General features: G+C 40.9%; 1 protein-coding gene across 1 annotated transcript in view; it reads left to right on the top strand.

The window, feature by feature from the left end:
• Positions 1 to 12,500, top strand: part of LARS2 (leucyl-tRNA synthetase 2, mitochondrial) — a 1,850,943-nt gene that overhangs the window by 397,312 nt on the left and 1,441,131 nt on the right. The gene's annotated exons all lie outside the window — the stretch shown is intronic.

Raw genomic sequence — 12,500 nt, 5'->3', positions numbered from 1 at the left:
GCTTGCAGTCCTGGAGACCATTTAGGAGCCTAGCCCAAATTCCTAGCTGCCCCCAAGCACTGTTTGGTTAAGTGATTTACTCATGGTCATACAGCAGGCAAATGAGGGCAGAGGGAATCATACCCTCCAACACTGGAGTTATAGCTCACAGCCTTTAACCATTTGTGCCAACTGCCAGACTAAAAGTATTTTCAGAAAATGTTGTGAAAACTTGATAACATTTGTTTTGGATATATATAAATGTGTATGCTGGGAGCCAGGATAGTGTACTCCTATGGTGTTTACAAGCCTCTAAGGCAAATGAAAAGCTGTATTCTTTGTCCATAGAAAACAAAAAGAAGTCATGTACTTACCATAACATTCCATGTTGTTCATCTCACCTTTATTCTTACAAATGGGTTCAGAGCCAATCCCTCGGCTCTGAGTCAGCCACTTTCACAAGCTGGAGGTTTTTGAGTAGCTCGAGGCCAAGTCCCTATCCCATGATGCTCTCTGCCTCACCTCATATCTAGTTTGCTGATCCCAATCTATACATTACAAGTAACATGAGTGTAACTCCAGCCGGAGTAAGAAATCCCATGCAAAGACCCACCAGACCTCAAATCTCTTACTTGTTCTTCAAGAAGCCTGGAGGGGGTAGGCGGGAGGGAATGTAAGAATGAAGGCGAGATGAACAACTCACATGGAACGTTATGGTAAGTACATAACTTCATTATGTGAAGTTGTTCAATCTCGCTGTTCATTCTTACAAATGGGTAGCGTCCCAAGCACCCTTTATCCTGGGTGGCTCAGGGGAGTATGTTCCTGAGGACAGTGGAACCAAAGGAAGCCCTGTCCCTGGAGGCCTTATCTACTTTGTAATGCTTAATGAAGGTATGTGGTTTTGACCAAGTGGCAGCTGCACATATTGTATCTAACAGCAGTCTAGCTATGTAAGCTGATGAGGTAGAAACAGCCCTTGTGGAGTGCGCCTTCACTTTATGTTCTAGCGGTTGATTCACGGAAAAATATGTACATTTTACACAATCTGTTAACCATTTGAAAAGAGTGACTTTTGACACAGGCTGCCCTTTCTTGGTATCTGAATGAGAGACAAAAAGATGTTCTGGTTCTATCCAAATAAAATCTGAGTTGTCTGTGTACATCAAGTTTATGCAACATATTCTCCAACTTGTTGGAGTGGTTACTGAAGAAGGTTGGAAGTTCAATTGTTTGATTTAAATTAGCCTCCGAACAAACCTTTGGAAGGAAGGATGGATTAGTCTGGAGTGACACTCTGTCAGGGTGAAAAATCAGGTATGGAGGTTTAATAGATAAAGCCTGTAGTTCAGACACCCTGCGTGCTGATGTAATGGCCTCCAAGAAAATGGTTTTCCAAGACAGGAATTTTAGTTGGCAGGAAGATGCAGGCTCAAATGGAGGAAGAATAATCCTAGATAGAACAAAATGTATGTTCCAGAGGGTGAAAGGTTGTCTAACTGGTGGTCTAAGATGTATAGTTCCTTTTAAGAAGGCTCTACATAACCTGTGAGACATGAGATTCGAGCCTTCCAATTCGAGGTGAAAATATGAAATTGCAGCCAATTGAACATGTATGGTAGCTGCCGCAGCACATTCGTTAAAAAGTTTAGTCAAGAACTCTAATATGCTAGCAATTGGGGCGATGTACGGGTCAATATTATTTTGAGAAGCCCACAAAGCAAACTGCTTCCACTTGCTGACTTATAACTTTCTGGTTGAAGCCTTGTGTGAAGACACAAGGATATGCTGCACTTCCGAGGAAAGATTGTGGGACTTGGCTATGTTGGAAATCAGAGAAGCCAAGCTGTCACTTTGAGGGAGTGAAGTGAAGGATGAAGAGCCCCTGATGAATGTGTCAGCAGATCTAGAACTGGGTCCAGAATCCAAGGTTCCTCTAGTTGGTAGAGTTGAAGGAAAGGGAACCAAATCTGTTGAGGCCAATAAGGGGTTATCAGAATTACAGTCCTTCCCAAGGCTTTGGCTTTCTGCAGCAATTTTGGAATCAGGGGAATGGGTGGAAATACATATAGAAGTTCCAGAGGCCAAACGTGGATGAGACAATCCCTTGGGTTTTCCCCTGGTGGGGGCTTCAGGGCAAAGTAGCTTCTGCATTTGGCATTCATGGGGGATGCAAACAGGTCGCAGCAGGGCTGGCCCCATCTGCGGAAAATCCTTTCCGCTACCTCGTTTTTGAGGGACCACTCGTGCAGCATCAGAATAGCTCGGCTTAGTTTGTCCGCGATCACATTGGATTTCCCTGGGTTGTGTGTCGCTATCAGAAAGTGCCCGGTGGATACAGCCCACTGCCAGACTCTTAGGGCCTCTCGACATAGGGGATAAGACTTGGTTGTTGATATACCAGACTACTGACATGTCGGTTTGAATCACAATCGATCCCAAAGGAAGAGAGTCTTGGAAGTACTGAAGTGCCAAAAGTACTGCTCTCATCTCCAGGACATTGATGTGCAAATGTTACTCTGTCTCTGACCAGGTACCTTGGGCTGTTCTTCTCTGAAAAAGCCCCTCCCACCAGAGAAGTGTCCGTGGTCACCGTGGCTGATGGCGGGGGAAGAACAAATGGGTGACCTACTGTTACATAGTGGCTGGTCAACCACCATTGTAGATCCTTCTTGCATGAATCTGTAATGATTATTGAGAACTACATTGGAAGTTGTTTGTAAGACTATTGGGTGAAGAGTAACCATTAAAGTATTCTCATGTGCATGCACCCTAGAGGAACTGCTTTGAGAGTTGATGCCATAGTACCTAGCAATTTTAAAACTTGAGAGGCTGGTACTTTGTTTTGTGCCAGAGTGTCTGATGCCTGTTGCCGAAGTATGACTGTTCTTTCCAGGGACAGTTTTACCATGGTGGTGGTGGTGGCGTCTAAATCTGCTCTGATAAAGGAAATATGCTGCGATGGTGACAACGCAGACTTGTCAAAATTTATAGTAATTCCTGACTGGGAACACAGTTTTAGGATGACGTCCCCGGATTGAACTAGTTGATGCCTGGTGGTGGCGGTGAAGGAGTCAGTCATCCAGGTATGGAAACACTCGGAATCTTAGTCACCTCAGGTGAGCTGTAACCACTGCCATACATTTAGTAAACACTCTGGGGGCTGTTGAGAGACCAATGGGCAGTGCTCAGAACTGATAATGACTGGCTCCCAGCCAGAAACGCAGGTGATCTCTGGATTGTCTGGCCATTTTGATATGATAGTACGCATCTTTGAGATCTATAGAGCACATCCAATCGTCCATTCCTAGAAATGGAAGATTCGACTGAAGCATGGCCATCCGGAACTTCTCTTTCTTTACAAAAGTGTTGAGTTTGCTGGGGTCCAAGATAAGGCTCCAGTCCCTGTTTTCTTTGGAACTAAAAAGATTCTTGAGTAGGTTCCGGATCCTATCTGGTCTACTGGTACTGGCTGGATGACTCTTTTTTTCTAGCAACCTTTGAATCTCTATGGTTGCTTGATCCCTGAGACTGGGTGGAACGTCTGGGATTTTCTTTCGTATGGGGGTGGTTCTGTGAAAGGAATGACATATCCTCTGGAAATAATGCTTTGTACCCAAGAGTCTTTTGTAATTTTTAGCCAGGCATCTGGATACAAAGACAAGCGACCCCCGACTGCTTCCAGAGTAGGACAGTCGGGCCTCCTTTCAGGAGCGCTGATAGGGCTTGCCAAAGAACTGATCCCTGTCGCCCTGGTTTTGTGGACCCGCTCTGCCACCTGGGTGGCATCTTCCATTATTGCCTCCTCCTCTGCACCTGGAGGGGTATTCACTGCGTGTGTTCTGAAAGGCTCCTTGGGACTTGCAGAACCACATTTTTTCTCCCTTTTGCCCTCTGGGATAAGGTCTTGTAAGGGTGGAAAAACAGACTCCTATGGCAGGTAGAGTATTTTCATCTTGTCCACATTTAGTGAGGGTCTCTTTGACTTTAGGCCCGAAAACGGATGAGCCATGAAATGGGGTATTAACAAAGGAAGACTTGAAGGCTTCCGCAAAGGAGCATAAGCGCATCCAGAAATGTCTCCGAAGAGCTATTGCTGAACATGCTGCCTGACTTGTGCCATCACCTGCATAAGAAATGAGACGCATGAATGAGTTAACTATAGAATTAAGGGTATTGAGCTGGGATGTCACCTTATCAGGAACACCCTCAGCTGCAGTACTCTGTAGAGTATCTCCAAGCTCTTTAAGGAGATCTCACTGAAGTCTGGTAAAGTGTGTCAAATAGTTGAGCGATCGCATAGCAAAAGTCACTGAAATAAAAATGTGTTTCCCATACCTGTCCATAATCCTGGAATCTCTATTAGGAGGATGGACAGTAGGAGAGGTTTCAGACATCTCTTTCTTGGTGGCTGCCACCACCACCATGGTATCAAATGGCACTCCTTTGGTAAGAAACATTTTGTCTTGTGGAGAGGTAATAATCTTGTTGGGCCTCCGAGGGACAGGTTCCACAGTATCAGGAGACTCCCACTCCCTTCGAGCAGCTAATTCCTTTAATTCATCGAAGGGTGGAGTCAGCCAGGAGGTGGAGGGTTGAGACCCAAAGGCCTTCAGAAGCACCGACTCATCATCAGTAGGGTTAGTGGACTACCAGCCACCCCTCTGTCTTAGGATCTCTAGGATATCAGAAAAATAGATATCCTCCGAGGGAGACTGTGGGGACCCTTCTGACTCCTCTAGGTCAGTGTCTGATGTGACAGACTCCAGTGGGAAGTCTAAATGCCCCCTCTTGCAAAGCTTCTTACTGGCAACCTCATCAGCGGGAGCTTCTTGTGAGGTCTCAGTAGAACATGGGTCACCCAATGGGGCTACCTGAGGCTCTGGGTCTCTACGCTTTAAGAGGACCTGTGATGCAGAGGTAGAATGTGACACTTTTGTGAATGAGGAAGTAGGCCCTGATGAATTGGGTGTCTTTGAAGACATAACTCTCCTCATGGCATCAAAAGCCCCACTGGTCCGATGCGAGGAAACAGCCAGTTCTTAAGAAGATGGAAACTTCCCCGGCACTGAAACAGTAGGCTCAGAACCAGAGGAAGGAGCCGAGCTCATCCGTGCGAAAGCTCAGAGTGAAAGGGTCGGAACCGACTTATTGGTTGACTCTACCCCCCCCCCCCGAGCCGACCAGAGAGTATCGGCTCCCAGACTCCTCAAAAGGCATTGAAGTAGTCTGAGTCGACAGACCTGATGGCACTGTAACAGGCCTCGGCTCCAAGGTTTCCACAATCATCAGTACCCCCTCCGGCTTCGAAGGCCTTGCTCGGCTCAGAGGAGCAGACACAGTAGGCAAGGACGTCTTCAGCTTCGAGACCAGTTGGGCCGGAGCCGACAACAATTTGGCTAATGCCAGGTTCTGGAGGAGCCTCTGCACCACTCGGTCCACATCGGAGAGGCTCCTCTAAGAACGAGTCTAAGGGATGGATGAAGCCACCGATTGTAAAATTGGTGATTTCAAAACTTCGAAGACTGACTCCAATACCAGGGACCGGCTTCGAAAAAACTTGCTCAGTGCCCGGTTCCAAGGACTGTGGGACCGGCAACTGCACCTTCTCAGCCAATTTCGAAGCAGAAGACTTTGGCTCCAAAGAAGCTTTCGAAGACTTAGATCCCTTGGAAGATTTGGAAGTGTCGTCAGCCTTATCAAGAGATTCCTGAAATTTAGGTTTCAACAAACCTCTATCCACTAGCTTTCTCCTGCGTTCTAACAAGACCCTGCTGCTGAACAAATGGCAAATGGAGTAGTCCTCCTGAAGATGGACTGCACCCAGACAAGTATACACAACTCACATGTAAATCAGTAATGGACATTTTTGTCTGCACTTTGGACATTTCTTAAATCTTGGCTTCTGTCTCATTTTTTCTCCTTTTGATCAGCCATAATGCAAAAATCAAAAAAAAAAAAATATATATATATATATATATATATATATATATATATATATATATATGTAACTACCTAAACTAAACACACACACAGGCTAAACTAACAGCACCTGTTAAGAGAATTAACAGTTAACTACAATAAAAAATAGATACTATAAAAGTTAACGTGTTAGGGACTAACTGAAACACGGCCAATGAAAAGCCTAAGAGCAGCCGCTCTATAAACAAATCTTTCTCTCTGAAACAAGAACCAAAAACCTAAGTAATTAGTCTATAAAACTAGCAAAACACACACTCCTATAATATTCTATGAACAATATCCTAGTTAAGTAAAGTAAAGCTGTAAATACTGGCCCGAGCTCCACTCTCGACCTCTGATCTGTTGCAGCGACAAGCTAGATCTGCAGTGAGGCAGAGAGCATCAAGGGATAGAGACTTGGCCTCGAGCTACTCGAAAACCTCAAACTTGTGAAAGCGGCCAACTCGGAGCTGAGGGATCGGCTCCAAGCCCATTTGTTAGAATGAACGGCGATATTGAACAACTTCACATCTTTAATTTACCAAATTCCGACATTGTAGTCGTGATTAATATGCTTGCATGCAAAGTTGTATTTCATTAAAAATGCAAATGCAGTTAAAACATTCTTTTTCTCATCAGATAACCAGTTTGTATGATACAAAGATTCTGCCACCAAACAGTACAAAAATTGACCTTTATTGCGTCATTGGCAGTGTAAAGGCTGCATTACAACTTTTTCTTCCTTAGTTCTATATTATCTTTCTAAAAAGATCCAGGTTGTAATGCTGTTTCTTTTACTTTGTCTTCAAAGTAGCAGACTCTTTAATTCCCTAGAGTGAATATAAATTGGTTAAAAAATTATAGCATCTACTTAGAGTGGTTAAGCAAAGCATGAATATAAAATATAAACATGTTTTGTAAATTTATTTCACAGATTGCTTCTGCTTTCACAATGTCTTAGAAAAATTGTCTATAACATAAATGACCTGTGTCTGAATGAGGATGTAGCTACTCACTGAAGTATGGCTATACAAATTAATGTCCCTTTTTCATATGAATAGTAATGTTTATGAGAGTGACTTTCCATTTTAGAGTAATGGCAGTCTGTTGATTTGACAACAGGTGAAAGTTAGATATTTAGTGAGTTTTAAAGTTAAAATGAAGTGATTATGTAAGTTTTCACTGTAGCATAAGTTATCTAGTTTTCTTACTGCACACCTAGGTGTACATTTCAGCTTACGTTCACCTTTTCTTATATTTTCACTTTTTTTTCCTTTGCTAAATGTTAAGTGCTTGATAGAGCCTCTTTTCATAGCAAACAGTATTGACTCCCTGTTAATGATGAAAGAACTAATAATGTCTGTAATGATTTCTGCCCTTGTGTGCACCCTTGCCTGCACTCTGCAGATGAACAAAATATTCACCAAGTTGTTTATTTAAACTGATCATCAACGTATGCATATGTGGACATGGGTGAGTGCATGCATACGCATGATATGCACACACATACATGCAAACATATATAGGTAATATGGGTATAGCTGAATGTTTATTGGTCATGAGATGAATTGGTTATTGATGCTGATGGATTTGAAAGTGTTCCTTTCACATGACTTTGGACCACTAAGAAGGAAACATGAAATTCTGACATTTTTATCTAATTACTAAAAATGCCCATATTGAAGTTACAGAAACATAGGCCTTAACAAAATTGTAAATGATCTTTGTTGCTGTGCTTGAAGTAAGCAGTAGGCACCAATACCTTCAACTTCTGTCCTCAGTCTGATGGTGCTTTGCACTTTCCCATTGGCTACAGATTTCTGTTTTCATCTGGCTGAAGAGAGTGAGATGATCCATAGTGCACATAAGAATAAATGACAGACACAATGTAAATGTATTTTAAGAAAGGATTCCTCCATTGCAAGATACAGTTTCTCTACATTTCTCTTCTGAAGTTAGCCCTGTCAGTCTCTGCTTCAGAACCTTAATGGCAGCAATGATATTTCTAGTACCACGTTTGCTGTCATATACAGATAATACACTGAATCTTAAACAACAGCTTGGAGTCTCTTTTGTTTCTGGAGGAAACCTTGCTGCATCCTGTTTGCATCTCCAGCTAGTGCCAAATGCATCAGCTTGTTTTCCTTGGTACTTCCATAGGGAGGTGACCTAATGATGCTGTAGCATAGAGGTGGCTCCCAAGAATCTTTAGACCTTTCCACTATTTCCTGTTATGCCAGGATTTACCCAGAAAGGGATTCTCTACAAGACTTAAGTCATGCTGATAACTCCTTTTTGGCCGCTGCAGGTGTGTGTTAACCTCTATTCTGATCTCATCTTCTAGAGAAACTTATTTTCTTTAAGGTGTCTATTATATTGATAAATGCATTATTTTCTGTGGTCCTGTAATGTTTGATGTTCATCGTGTTTCACTGCTGCAGTCATTACACTTGGGTTATCCTGCCTTCAGCTCCCCCAGTGTGAAAACAGAAACCCAGAAGAGAGAGGCAGTGAACTCATTTTTTGGTGTAAATTTCAGTAACTGTCTAGTAAACGCACTGCCTGGATGCCAGCAAAAAAAAAAAAAAAACATTTCAGAGAACCTGATAGAAAAATCAACCACAAAAGGTGAGGAAAAACACTGATTCGGAAGAATTCTACAGCTGTTCAACAAAAAGCATTGCAAGCTCCAGTCTTGGTGCAAGAATATCTTCCAGTAGCCTAGAGGGAAAAAAATAAGTCAAATGCACTCATACATAGCTGATTAAAATAAATGAAATGCTGATAAAGTATATCAACTCAAATAACAAAAGCCTGTAAACAAGTATTCAGATATGATAAAAACTGCAAAAATTGGAGGGTGAAATGAAGAAAAGGCTGGCTAAATATGAAACTGCTCAAGAAGAGAAGTTTCAAAAAACAGTAGAATTAGAGGACAGACCATGGAGGGAAAATTAAATTTTCTGCTGTACCAGAGAACCTGGAAGGAATACACTGTATTAATTTTATGAAAGCTCATATAAGCAACTGGACTGGTGTTCCACAGCAGGAGTTAATTGAAAGGACACATCTTGTGTATGCCCCAAACCTGGCCACGAGAAAGCAGCCTAGACCTTTAATAGTAAAGATGTAATCCTACCAGCAGGAGGAGTTGATTTTTTACAAAACTGTGGCAGAAGGGCAAAGTACTAAAAGTAGGAGACAGTAGAGTGTTTATGGGAAATGATTGCTCTCTGTACACCAGGAATTAGAGAAGTAAATGTATTCCACTAATCAGGAAATGCTGAAAAGCAGGTATGAGATTCAAACTGCTGTATCTTCAGAATATTCCTTCCTGGAGGGACAAAATCATTTTTGATACAGAATATGCTAAGGAGGAAATACAAAATTTGTCCAACAAAAAATGAGCTATGAAACAGAAGGAGATTCTGTTTCTTGATCTTCTGGTAATAAGGACCACAGAGAGACTATGCCAGTGAAACCTTTTCCGGTGTTTCAACAGAAAATGCTTGAGAAACAGAAAAAAAGCACAAGAGTTTACTAGAAGAACTGAGAGTACATTGGAAAGGAAGCAAAGACTGAATTTGGAAGATGGAGCTAAACAGGAATAAAACCAGCAAGTCGGAAATTGACAAATAAATGTGGGATCATAAAGCATTAATTAAATTTGTGAAATATGACAGAGCAAGAAATCCAAAACACATGGTGTACTTTTTTGACTTTGTTAAACTTGTAGGGGACGCTAAAGCAAATATCCTACTTCATGTCATTAATGTTCGAAGGGAAATTTAGGAGCAGGGAAGAGGAAGGAAAGAGTTTGTAAGTAAAACAAACTTGTTGTTAACAGTAATATTTGTATAATGTATATCTGCGTGTTATAAAGTCAAATTTTATCAGTTATTTTCAAGCTTAATGGAGATGCTGAAGTAAACATGCACCCCTGTTTTTTCCTTCTTTTCTCATTCTCTCTGTTCAGTTTTAAGAAATGTAGGCACTGCACCGTAAAAACAAAGAAGAAAAGATTGTTCAAAAGAGTATGATACAAAAAAAAATATCTGCTTTTTCTCATTCTTGCATAGGGAATGACTGGATGTAAGGCATTTGGCTTTATCTAGTAACAAGTTTTAAGAGAAAGCAAATAAAAAAGAAGACTGAATATAATAAAGCTCTCATCTAGCAAATAAATACTTACATGAATAAATAAATAAATACTTGTAGAAGCAACCCTATATCCAGTCCTCATGTCTCAATGGCGACAATCTGATAAAGAGCAATAAAAAGAGAATACTACTTTTTTTAATGGCTTTCTTTCAATGGCTAGGAGATAATATTTTCTGAAAGCTTTCAAGTGTTTTCTCATTCTGGGAGAACAGTAAAGATAATGCAAACCAGGAAGCACTTAGTAGAAGCACAGGCTTTGCCATGTGTCTTAACATGGATAACCTTTATTTTAAGTTAACCCAAGTCTATGAGTGTGGCTGTCAGTTTGGGTCAATTCCTCCTATTAGAAAGGTAAAACTTCAGTCTTTGAAGACATACATAGTTTTATGTTTTAATATTAAGTTAATATTTTTTGGGTGTATTGGTGTTATATTTGGTTGTTTTTTTGAAGGCTTTCAATAAAACAAAAAGTTTTGTAAGATGTGGCATAGACTCAAATGGATATAACAAGAAACTGTATAAAAGGTCAACCTGCCAAAAATTATTGGGTGCATGTAACACAAAAACTGCAATTAGATACTTAACAAAAAAGGTGTTACACATAAAAGGTGGAAATAACTTTTTAACATAATGACACTTTCTATATTATCTTTAAATGTAAATGGTAAAAAACTGTTACAAAAAAGTGGGAATATATTTTTAACATAATGAGCCTTTCAGTATTATTTAAATGTTAATGGCGTTTCCGATACAGTGGCTGTAAAAAGTGTACACACCCCTGTTAAAATACCAGGTTTTTGTGATATAAAAAATGAGACCACAATAAATCATTTCAAAACTTTTCCCACCTTTAATGTGACCTATAACCTGTACAATTCAATTGAAAAACAAACAAATATGTTAGAGGAAAAATATAAAAAATAAAAAATGTACAATAAGCTGGTTGCATAAGTGTGCACACCCTTAAGCTAATACTTTGTTGAAGCACCTTTTGATTTAATTACAGCATTCATTCTTTTTGGGAAGGAGTCTGTCAGCATGGCACATCTTGACTTGGCAATATTTGCCCACTCTTCGTTGCAAAAGCACTCCAAATCTGTCAGATCGTGTGGGCATCTCTTGTGCACAGCCCTCTTCAGGTCACCCACAGATTTTCAATTGGATTTAGGTCTGGGCTCCAGCTGGGCCATTCCAAAACTTTAATTTTCTTCTGGTGAAGCCATTCTTTTGTTGATTTGGATGTATGCTTGGGATCAGTGTTGTGTTGAAAGGTGAAATTCCTCTTCATCTTCAGCTTTCTAGCAGATGCCTGAAGGTTTTGGGCCAAACGTGACTGGTATTTGGAACTGTTCATAATTCCCTCTACCTTGACTAAAGCCCCAGTTCCAACTGAAGAAAAGCAACCCCAAAGCATGATACTGCCACCACCATGTTTCACTGTGGGGATGGTGTTCTTTTGGTGATGTGAAGTATTGTTTTTGCGCAAAATGTGCCTTTTGGAATTGTGGCCAAAAAGTTCAACCTTGGTCTCATCAGACCATAACACATTTTCCCACATGCTTTTGGAAGACTCGGTGTATTGTTTTGCAAATTTTAGCTGGGCCTAGATGTTTTTCTGTGTTAAGAAAAGGCTTCCGTCTTGCAACCCTCCCCCATAGTCCAGACATATGGAGAATATAGGAGATTGTTGTCACATGTAGTACACAACCAGTACTTGCCAGAAATTCCTGCAGCTCCTTCAGTGTTGCTGTAGGTCTCTTGGCAGCCTCCCTGACCAGTTTTAGTATTGTCTTTTCATCAGTTTTGGAGGGACGTCCAGTTCTTTGAAACCTCACTGTTGTCCCATATTTTCTCTACTTTTTGATGACTGTCTTCACTGTGTTCTATGGTATATCCAATGCTGTGGAAATTTTTTTGTACCCTTCTCCTGACTGATACCTTTCAACAATGAGATCCCTTTGATGCTTTGTAAACTCTCTGCAAACCATGGCTTTTGCTGTAGCAGGCAACTGAGTCAATGTCAGAAAATCCTGCTTGGACAGCTAACTTTATTTGGGGTTAATCAGTCTCTCTAATTGATGGCAGGTGTGTACCCAAGTAGACTGAAAGTTGTAATTAAATAAAAAGGTGCTTCAATAAAGTATTAGTTTAAGGGGTGCACACTCATGCAACCAGCATATTGTACGTTTTTTATTTTTTATATTTTCCCCCCTAACAGATTTGTTTGTTTTTCAACTGAATTGTACAGGTTACAGGTCACATTAAAGGTGGGAAAAGTTTTGAAATGATTTTTTGTGGTTTCTTTTTTTTATATCGCAAAAGCTGTCATTTTAACAGGGGTGTGTACACTTTTTATATCCGCTGAATGTGTGTGTGTGTGTGTGTGTGTGTGTGTGTGT

The sequence above is a fragment of the Protopterus annectens genome, chromosome 4.part1 (assembly GCF_019279795.1).
Source record: "Protopterus annectens isolate FY-2018-M chromosome 4.part1, PAN1.0, whole genome shotgun sequence".
Lineage (NCBI taxonomy): Eukaryota > Metazoa > Chordata > Ceratodontiformes > Protopteridae > Protopterus > Protopterus annectens.
This window is presented reverse-complemented; position numbering and strand designations above follow the sequence as displayed.